Genomic DNA, 11,849 nt, shown 5'->3' with positions numbered 1-11,849 from the left:
ACGAAGTGACTGCAAAATAATAACGTCATGTACACAAACCAATGCTGCACACTCATTACTCTCGTTTGAATTACTCGCGGACCCGTGATCGCATAGATATGCCAGATGTCAGATGAAAGAGGAGACTCAGAGCTATCATTTGATACCAAGTACATCCTTCTGGGTTATAAAACAGACGAAGTGACAGCAAAATAATAACTTCATATAGCTGGACTTACCCCACGTTTGTGTCTGTTCTTGTGGCAAAGCATGTTTATAATCCAATGCTATCATGTGGCAAAGCATGTTCATATTCCGGTTTTGAGATCCTAGCAAATTCCTGCATGGCATCCAATTCAAGGCTCACATTGCATCCCAATTTGTTCAACAAATAAACACCTTTTTTGCCTTTACTTTGTTCATGGCAATGCAATAAAGAGTTGAGAATTATTATGACTGCATACACACAGGCACGCAGGCTAACACGCAACCTCGGGTCAAGTCAGGTCAGATCAGTTCGTGTCACAGATATGGAGCGCAGAAAGGTCATTTTTCATCACTAAATAAAAAATGGCATTTATTTCCGTAAATCACACAGCAAATATTTCTGTAAATTGCTCAGCCCCAGAGTATCCCTCCAACATGGCAATTATATTGCCCGATTCAGGACAGTCTGCCCTACACACACATGAAATGCATGTAGAGCTGTGAGCTTGCAGTGGTGAGATACATGTCGAAATATAAGAATTTTTATAATACACTTTTTATATTTTAATTCTTTAAAAATCAAAATAAAATCAATGCTAGTATTAATACATGAAATGATGGCAGATCTGAATAGTCTAAACTCTCCTGAAAAAAACAATATATAATATATGTGTGTGGCACTTACAATGACCAGAATAAATCCTTATGAATAAAGGTAGTGAAAATGCCCTAAAAACAGCTTAGGGTTCTAAGGGTTAAATACAGGCTAATTGTTTCTCCAAGCTTCCTGCTTCCCATGCTAATAGAACCTGACCCAAGTTATCCTGTTCCACGTGTAGGCCGCAAACACTGGAAGCCATGCGGACGCTATGTTCCTGCTTCAAGGTAGACACAGATGTGTTTTGACTGTTGATTGGCTAGGTGTGTCGGCCTTGAGCCCTGCCAGGTCCTGCTTTGAGGCCACCATACACTATGGTGAGCGACTGGCTGAATGGGCGACAGTGGAAGACAGACAGGCTCTGAAGGCAGAGAAGGTTCTGGATAAATGAGGGGCACAAGTGGCAGAACTTTTAGCTTGGACATATGTATTAAGCATTGCTCCACAATCTCGTGCTTCTGGCAGTGACAACACTGACAAGAGTTGAAGCATATCAGTTAAATTCATAATTAAGGGCCAGTTTAGCAAAGTTGTAATCTTACCAACAGCAGTGAATTTATCAAATTGTTGATGCTATGACGCATTTAGCTCTAGGACACAGTGTTATAGGCGACAACATTTTAGCTAAGGGGAGCTTAGCAGCCTTGCTGCAGATCATAAGCAGTGCATCTTGCAGTGTATCAAGTTATGATTATGGAAGATGAGAGGTTGTTGATGTTCACTTCACTATTCTGAACTAATATTGAACTAATAGGTTCATATGTTTATTAACAACACACCAACAGCAGTTGTTATAGTGGTATTATTATTGTTTTTTTCTCTTCATTGACATGGAAAAGGTTTTTACAACTGTTTTTACAGCTATGCAAACCAGTGTCAAGATAATATGGTATGATGACATACATACTAGACCATATCGTTTACAATTATTTTGGATACAGCAATAAAATAAAATAAAATACATTTGTTTCAGACGTTTAATAATATGTTCAGAATAAAGTGCTAACCAAGTTCTTTAAAACATTCCTTTAGGCCTGCTTTAAACAATGTGGAAAAAGGTTAAGATAATTTATAGCGTTGCTGTATGATAAACAATTTGTGATATGAGGCACACACACAAAAAAAAAAAAAGAGTATCCATGAAGATCATGATCATGTGAATTTATATTTCATTGCTAATTACCAATTTTGGTGACTGATCATAGCAGTATTGCAATTGAAATCTTTTTAATAATGTTAGCTGAAACTTAGGAAGTACTACTGGGGCCTTGGGCCCAGATATGTATATCTCTGTGTTTTGTTTCAGATGCAATCAGTGGTTAAAAAGGGGGAGCCTTACAGACTCTACTTTTTTCCCCTTTGTCTATTGTTTCTTTTTCCCCTTGAACTGCTTGGTTATTGTTGTTATCACTGGTACTCTGTGGTCTGTAAGCTTTTCTTCACACCCTGTGAGTAATCAAGACAGTCAGGGCCACTTTTATACATGTAACCATGTTGTTTCATTTGATTCAATTCCTTTATTGGGTTCTATTTGAGAATTGCTGAGAGACATTTCTTATGTGTTTTGGTTTTATATTCAGCTTTGCCTAAGTATTATACACATGGTAAAGAGACACAATTACTGCATTACTCTCAGTTAATTAGTAGGCTCATCCTGATTCAATCAGAATGTGTGCTATTGTTTGGTGTCAAAGGCTTCAAAGTCTTTTAAAGGGGGACTTGAGAGTATTGGATTCAGAACTTATTATTATTTTTCATGACTTATGAAGAAATCAGTTAAATCATATATCTAATCATGTACCTGCTTATTTTGATCTGACTTACTTTAATGAACCAATTGTATAATCATTTATATTTTATATAGTGACATTATTTGATTAAATGTTCCAGCCATAAAGGCTGAAAAAGGGGGACTGAGAGAAAGTGGAATAGAACATTATGTCCAATATTCCAATATGTGGTTTAATGTTCTGCATTTCTCATTAGTGGGTCACTTTGATACTAAAAGTATGATCTATGTAATGACTGTATGATATCTGTACTGTCCCTGTGTATATCTGTGTGTGACTGTGTTTAGAGATAAGCAGGAATATTATGACTTTGCAGTGTTTCACTGTTCTGCATGGCTGCGTCAGTAGCTATCTGCTCCGGATTGCCAGGCTGCCACTAATCAGGGTCTGATTCAGTGTAGTCCACGTGAGATGGGATGACCAACGCCATCTCCCGTCAGCCTGGAAGGATACATAAACCTTAACTATTTCCTTGTCTAGTTAGAGCAGCTGATGGATCTTTAGGTGAAGTCATGCTGTCTCTCCCTTGATGCGCATCATTGTAAATAAACTCTGTTCCTGATTTTTCATACTATTGGTCTGACTGGGTCTCTATTAAATCTATGGTATCAAAATTACCATCAGATGTGAATACATTGAGCCAATCATATGGTGTGTTGTGAAGACATCGTGCCAATCATGTGTTGTGAACTCGCCGCTGGAGCAAGATTGGTGTCGTGAAGCCTTGCGCACGCATATTTCTGCTGAATAGGATGCCCGATGAGTGACCAAAAAGCGTTGCAATATGGCCGTCGAGTGGAGGGACTTGCCTAAAAGGACTTTGGGTATACCGCGTATAGGGCTATATTTTGGGGCACCAGCGCATGGCGTACAGTTCGTTTTTCAGTCACGCGAAGTTGAATTCGGTATTTTGCACTTTTATTTTTTAAGCATTGCGCCCAGGGGTGTGGCAATTAACAACCTAGGGCGTTGTCTAAAAATCGCTATCATACACCACCTAAACCTGGTCAGAAGTCAATGGCGAGTTGTTCATATGCTATTTTAAGAGCAGTCATATTAGCAGGTGCACGCACCATCCTTCTATCATTCATGAACGCACACCAGCGCACGTCCATGCAAAGCATTACAAATTGCACGATTACAATGGTAAACATAATTAGAATAAAGATATTACGAAATACTGTACATCTCATGATGAGTAGTTATTCACCATCATTTGCAAATTGGTAATGACGGTTAAAAGTGATTAGGGGAGAGGCGAGAGACACGTATTGTGTTTAAGCGCATGTAGTCCAGTGTAGGGGACATGTCTGTAACCTTCTGAAAGAATCATATTTTTGAAAAAAAAAAGTGAATATTTGTTTTTTTCATGCTCTAAGAAGAGTAAAAACACATTTAAAAAACAATTGACTCAGGCTTTCATAATTCATGCATCAGAGTTTCACTATAAACTTCTCCAGTTGATTAGTGACATCATACCAAAGAAAAAATGTATTACAAGTTTTTGAGATTTTATGTTTATATATGCAAATTAGGCATTTATTCATAAAATGTACCATAAAAACACACAATCTGAAAATTGTATTGTTTCATTCTTGACACATTAGCTAAAAGAAAAAATTAAAGAAGGGACTGTGGCTATGTTTCTATATCATCCCATACATTAGAAAATACTATTTTTTGAATCATCAAAAAATCTATGTTCGTCATGTTTTTGGTATTAAAGGTTTTTGACAAAAAAAAAAAAAAAAACACACACACACACACACACAGTAGGCTATAATTCCTGATCTGGGGGTCATTTCTAGAAAAGTTAGCAACGACGTTGCTCAACCACCATGGTACGACGCAACTTGCGACCAAACAACGACACTGTTGCACCTGTTTCCAGAAAGCATCGTACCTGTGTCGCAATTCGCTACCTCCGACGTTGAACACCATAGTTCCAACAACGTTGTTGATGATGCAGCGATACATATCATTGGTGGAAACAGTGGCAACGTGTAATACCCCACCCCCTAGAAATGTTCTGTCACGGCCTATGTCGACATGTTTCTAATCTAAACCGAGTGATTAATGCTGGTATTGTCATTGCCATCAGCCAAAACCTAAACCTATTGCAAGCATATTGTAGCGATCTCACCCTCAGACAAGAATCACCTTTGGCCAGGACGGCCATTTATTGGAACAGGAAGACTCAGACGCACACAGACAACTACATAGGGCAACACAGGGGTAGCCTCAGCCGCACATGCAACACACAATAAGGGTTCACCACACACATCAACACGAGGATTAAGCACATGAGGTACAACCAAAGAGACTAACACGCTAACAAATACACAACATGGTAAACGTAACTACAACTATTATAACCGACATTACACATTCTAGCATTCACTCGCACTGCATTCTGGGAGACACTCATTCAACGTTAGACATGAACATCCACCGACGCTACATAACCCCCTCCCGAGCCATTGTCGTCCCCGGCAATGACAGCTCAGCTCACCGCTCGCGGCTGCGTCGGTGTCAGTCCCAGTGCTTAGTCCAAGTGACCGGAAAGCCTCCGGCTGCACGATAACCCCTCCCGACTGGAAGGGCTCTCGGCTGCCTCTGTCACGTCAGTTCTCCCCCGAACAAGCACCAGAACCGGCCAGACGTGGGTCATGATGTCGCTTGGGCCCTCGGTTTCCCGCCGTGCAGCTGCGCTACCTGAAACAGCAGCAAACAGTCCCACTGCAAGCCGAACCCCCGGATACGCTGGAACCCCTGGACGTTCGGTAGCCCCCTCTGGCTACTGTGACAGCTACTGTGACCTGTCCACAGTGTGCCGATCTCCAGGCGGTCAGCAGTCCACGTCGAGGTCCCTCCTCGCGCTGCCCTCTTGTAGAACTTTTGTCGGCTGTCTCTCGAGCACAACGATGCTCCACTGTGGCGGGAAATGGAGACCCCGACCCTCTCAGCAGGCTCGGGACACACAGGAACTCACACACAAAACGTGAAAAACATTGCGCAGACTTGCGTCAACCGGAACGTGCGCACTTCAAATCTCAACAGTCCACAACGATAGCTCCCAAGGCTCTACAGGTCGACGTTACCCTCTTGGTCACTAACTGGAGCACCGCAAGCTCCCGAACTAGCAGCTATGACTTCATCACACTCTCGACCGGCAGCTGACGCTGTGGTCGTGTTCCAAGGTCGTCAGAAAGTTTGCGCTCTCTATGGATGAGATCCTCGGATGACGGCAGCATCGACATCGAGCCGGGAACTCCTCAGCCGGGGCCGCTTCCTCCAGCGTTGGCAGCTCTCGTCGGCTGTGCAGGGCTGGTCCCGCTGGTCGCCTGCACAGGTCCCGCACCTCAGCGAGCTGACTAGTCCTTAAAAGGACCATTGGAATATCTGCTGAGGTTCGCCGCCATCTTGTTGGTCTGGTCTTCGGCCTTCTTCTCCATCTTGATCTGGCGTAGATCTTCGCGCCCCGGGAGGGGCCCATCCCACTTCTGACACCAATGTAGCGATCTCACCCTCAGACAAGAATCACCTTTGGCCAGGTAGACATACAGTTAACTTAAGCAGACCAATATGAGTCATTATTTGTGTTAAATATCTATGTGTTGGAAAAAATATATAGCCTGGACAAATACCTGGGTATCCCATAGGTTATCAACTGTCTCGTGGCTTAACGGCAGCGCGTTGGTGCACTGCGCGCTCGGCCGGAGTTCGCATCCTATCTCTTCTTTTCATCTCTGAGTAAGAGTAGGCCTACGAGACACAATAATAGGTTTTGACCATACATATTTATGCATATAGTTACTCTACATCGAGAGACCATAGGTACAATACATCAGTCAAAAACAATTGAATCTACGTGTCACACTAGTTCACCTGCAGGTAGCGAGAAGCAAGAGGACAATCTCACATCATAAGAAAATCGAACCTACAACGTTGGGATAATAAGTCATCTGCTTTAGCCACTACACCATTTAACACTGCTGTTGTTAGGGACTGTGAAGATTATAATACTAAAATCAAGGCAATACTTTAATTAACATAAATAGCAAGAATGAGCCAAGTAGGGGAGCAGTGTCTTAATCAAAATTAAGCTACAGGATAGATCAATCATTGATTCACGAGATAAACATCCACTTCGCAAATTTTGGTTAGGCGGTTGTGATTTTTGGTTAGGCGCTCCGGACACCAACAGGAACTACCAAGGAACGACACAAGTGCGACTGCCTAGGGGCAGTAGTTCAAACGACCAAACTTTGCGTCCTTGTTTGCGATTGAGAGTTCGAACTACCCTTTCTAGAAACACCAAATCCAAGAACGATGGAGCGTACTACCAAGGTTGCGACGCAAGTTAGCAAACGATGCTTTCTGGAAACGACCCCCTGATGGGAGTTTGACATTGCAAGCTGTTGTTGAAACTTGAAACAAAAGGTATGTTAGACATTTCTTTATTTCTATCAAACATTATCAACTAGGCTTCTGTTTGGTTGACTATAGGCTGACAGGTTCAACTTTCAGCATCTTTACTCCTGTTAGCTGATATTCAGTCCCTAATGTAATTCACAAATGAAAACATGCAAAAGATTGCAAGCAAAGCATGAGTTTGTTATATTTTTTCTAGGATGAGATGGCTGAGTGTGTGTTTTGTGGGAACGAAACGTCTGATGAAGCACTGATAGTCAAATTAACTCAGAGGGGATGTGAAGGTATCCACAGAGCCAGAGCCAGTCAACAATGCAATGCTGACATAACTGTAGTCCCTGGCCAAGTCGTTCATGCAGAGTGCCGGAAGAAGTTCACAAATCCCAAAAGAATAGCGCAAAATAAGAAACAGCAGCAAGCAGGGATAGTTGGTTGTAAGCGGAGATCCTCTGCCCCTTAATTTCATACAAGTAGTATAGTAAAGTAAAGTAGTCTTGAATTTCCCCTTGGGGATCAATAAAGTATCTATCTATCTATGGAGTCAGAACAACGACATAAAGATTGTGTGCCCAATATGATTTGCACAAGTGTAGAACTGTTTTGTAACTGTGGAATTAATTTGTCTGTGTGCAAAAAAAATGCGTACCTGCAGAAATATTTTGTGCACTTGTGAAGAACCGTTTTGTAACTGTGGAATTAATTTTTTCTGTGTGCAAAAAAAATGCGTACCTGCAGAAATATTTTGTGCACTTGTGAAAAACATTTGTCCACTGGATCTACGAAGCTACAAAACTCAACACATTGCATCGCCTACTGACTAGCCAATCAGGGGACGTCCTGAGTCACATCTCTCGACCAGGGTCGGCAGCAAAGATTCTGGAACAGAGCTGGTCGGCAGGCACAGAGCTAGCGAACTTAGGTCGTAAATCTAACAAGTTAGAAGCTATGCCTTTTACAACAAGGCTTTTGATGGAAAAGTGGTGTTTATTTCCATAATCTTTGTTTAGTGAACGCATAAAACCGTCAGTTTGTAGGCTAAGCAAGAAGAATCAAGAATTACGATCTTTGAGTTTGTTTGGAGGGGATCACAGTGTTGAATGCTAAACTGAAGTCAATGAACAGCATTCTATCATATGTATTGGGACTATCCAGGTGGGTGAGTGCCAGGTGGAGATGGCATCCTCTGTTGATCTGTTGCATTGGTAGACAAATTGGTACGGGTCCAATGCAGCGGGCAGACATTATTACAGTTGTGAGAGGACCCGACTCTCAAAACATTTCACAATGATGGATATACGGGAATTAACAGGAATAAACGAGAATTAATGGGAATAAACTGGGAAATGTTAATATGGCAAGTTAGTCTATAACAGGGAACTGATATGTAGTTGAAAAACCCCCATCTTGCAGCATAATAGTTAAAACAACCTAATTTAATGTTATGTCATTATTTTTTAGAATTATTTTATTTGTTTTAGCATTTTCTGGGATTCTGACTGGACAAAGTGATAGTCAGTCAATGTTCCAAATAATTGGATTTTATTGTTGAGTGGCGTGGTGTACCTCGGGCAATGGGCAGTTTAGTGGTTTCGGTGTTGCTAGTTTAGCACACTAGTAAACCATAGGCAGAGAATGGGATTAGCACTAGCATGCTAGCTAACGTCATAAGCTAAGCGAAAATATGAACAAACAAATCATATTACTTATTATGAAACAAAATGTTATACTTCTGTTTCTATATGAAGCAGTTTGTATGAATTACACAAAATTCCCAGTTAAAGTGTAATTCCGGCGAAAATTGACCCAAGGGTGTTTTTCTGCATTAAAACACATCGAATAGGAGGCCTACAGCAATGGAGACAGGACTGTGTACAAATCACTCAGGAACACATTAACTAAAGTCAGTGTTTTTCAACCACTGTGCTGGGGCACACTAGTGTGCCGTGAGAGATCATCAGGTGTGCCGCAGAAAATTACCCAAATGTCACTCACTGGTCCAGAAAAGCAACTGTTGCATCAAAGAATTTATAACCACATGCTCTCATTGATTGTATGATTGCACTATTTGTGGTATGCAGGCATTGTACAACGGGGGCCCCATATCCAGTATTCACAGAATCATCACATATCCAGTTCATAACAACAATTAAATTAGATATAGTCACCTACAAATGAAACAGAGGGCGCTTGTTTTATTGAGCAGGTCTTGCATAGAAGCCATAATAAGGCCATATCTGTGTATTATTTGAAGTTTTAGGCTATGGTATGTTTATTTTTTCTTCACACAGGATGTTAGTGTGCCGTGGGACATTTTAACTCATTGAGTGCCATGCGTTGAGTGCCAAAAACGTAATATTACGTTTTTAGCTTTTTTTTTTTAATTACGAAACTAGACACTCTAACATACCTTATATGTGATTTTGGGAACTCTGTGATAAATGGAAATGAAATATATGACGATCGTGAAACTCATGAAAACGCACAATCTGGACATTTTATCTGGACATTTTATCATAACTCGGTTGCCACTTTGGGTCGAATCAGTGACGCATGCCGTCAGGTCAGGTCAAAACCAGGCCATTTTCGTGGGTCTATCACTAGGTGGCAGTGTCGCCAGGTCTCGCTGATCACTTCCTGGAAAGTTTACACAAGTAAGTAACAGGCAACGCTTCATATTTCATTAAAGACGTTATATCTCCATTTCTAGAGAAAAAAAATGTGATGAAAACTAGCCACTGTTTAGCTTGGGATTTCTCAGGAACAGAGGCGTGTAGAAATACACGGTTTGCACCCACCAAGAGCTTAAAGTCTCACCTTTTAATCGAGCTATTGTATGTGTTCATAGCTATAACACAGAATATGCTGTGGCTGTACAAAAATCATCAACAATGGTCTAGATTGCTGGCACTCTAGGACAAAGCTCCCAAAAACAGCTTGGCATTCAATGAGTTAAGTGTCAAAAGTGTGCCGTGGCACAAAAAAGGTTGAAAAACACTGACCTACAGCACCAGGCCTTGATGGTGTGACACCCTCCTGTCTCAGGGCCTGTGCGATCCAGATCGCACCAATCTTCACACACATATTCAACAGATCACTGGAGCTATGCGAAGTCCCAGACATCCCAACCTGCAAACAGCCATTTCAGGGAGGTCCCCCCCCCCCCCCCCCCATTAAAAATAAATAAATAAATAAATAAATATACTTTCAAAAAATACTTTTGCCTTCTTAGATACTGAAATAGTGATGAATAGCCTGTTTGTTAATTAATTGTCTCTACTCAGCACACCAAATAAGGAAGGCCTATTGTGATAATAAAATTATGTAGATTTTGGTAGTTTGGTCTTAATGTAGCCTTGGCAAATAGCCATCTAGTAGGCTAGTCCTGAATAATATGCACATGAAATGACACTTGTTAAACTCACCTCAACATGTCTTTTGCAATCATTTAACCCACCATGGGCAATGCTAAAGTCACTGTTACAAACAGTGCAGCATGCAAGACTGTCGTTATTTTGAACTCTTTATGAGACAAGGGTACACTTTGTGTAGTCTGATGTGACATGGGTCTTAAATGTTCCTTTTTGGGGGGCACTCTGCCTCTGCCATGACGCTTCTGTTCCTTCTGAACTGAACTGAAACAGGCCAATCAGGATGCTCTCTGTCTTGAACAGGCACACAAGCACTACCTCTCGTTCTCTCTCCATCCCCATCATGTGCGCGCTACACTTAGATGCACACACGATTTGAAGTTTTGGTCTCGTGTGCGCGCTCTTGCTCGCTCGCTCTAGATTCCGGGAGATTTGATCTAATTTGCGGCATCAGGGAGCCGTTATCAATATGCGGGAGACTCCTGGAACTTCCGGGAGACTTGGGATGTCTGAAGTCCCCTCATGCTTCAAAAGCTCTACCATCATCCCAGTCCCCAAGAAACCCTCCATCACTGGACTGAATGACTATAGACCTGTGGCCTTCACTTCAGTCGTCATGAAGTCCTTCGAACGCCTGGTGCTGACCCACTTCAAAAACATCACAGGTCACCAGCTGGACCCCCTACAGGGCAAACAGGTCAGATGATGCAGTGAACATGGGGCTGCACCTATGTCAGGATCCTGTTTGTGGACTTCAGCTCGGCGTTTTTTTATCTGTATAAGATTGAATTTCTTTCTCAGTGGGCATTAATGATTAATAAAGCATTTTGAAGCAAGTAGCCTAATACATTGAAATTAAAAGTTCTTCATTTACATTTTGTCACTCATTTGTGATACGAAACAATATACAACTGACAGTTATATACACTTAATTACATCTCATTTAGCTAAAATAACACTGCATTACAAAACCATGCTTATCTGGAATATTATTGAATATTATTCATTCAGCCTATAGGACTGACATTCTCATGAAAATATCTCGATAGTAATACATCACATATGATCACTTAAGGTGGAAACTGTCTCCAGATAGATTAAGATGTGAAGTATTTACTGTTCATCAGCCTGTAATTTTAAATGAAACATGATAAACACATTTGGGGTCTCAGGCCTTGCAAGGTGGCAGTGTAGCCACCAGGAGTCACCAGAACTTTACCTCAGGCAGAGCTGTATCTATATATACACGGCTCTGACCTCAAGGGGCTGCAGGTAGCCTACTCATATCCTCCATTCTCCTCACACGACTGTCACCATTGGAAGTGTGAACTTGGCGAGTCATTGGTGGTTAGCAAATGGTATATTAATCCACAACTCCATGCACTCAGTAGATATTTAAGCAGAGTGAAAAGA

The sequence above is a fragment of the Alosa pseudoharengus genome, unplaced genomic scaffold (genome assembly GCF_046254945.1).
Source record: "Alosa pseudoharengus isolate Yale_2024_CS ecotype anadromous, Long Island Sound unplaced genomic scaffold, YU_APseudo_1.1 YU_APseudo_1.1_scf_4, whole genome shotgun sequence".
Classification (NCBI taxonomy): Eukaryota; Metazoa; Chordata; class Actinopteri; order Clupeiformes; family Clupeidae; genus Alosa; species Alosa pseudoharengus.
This window is presented reverse-complemented; position numbering follows the sequence as displayed.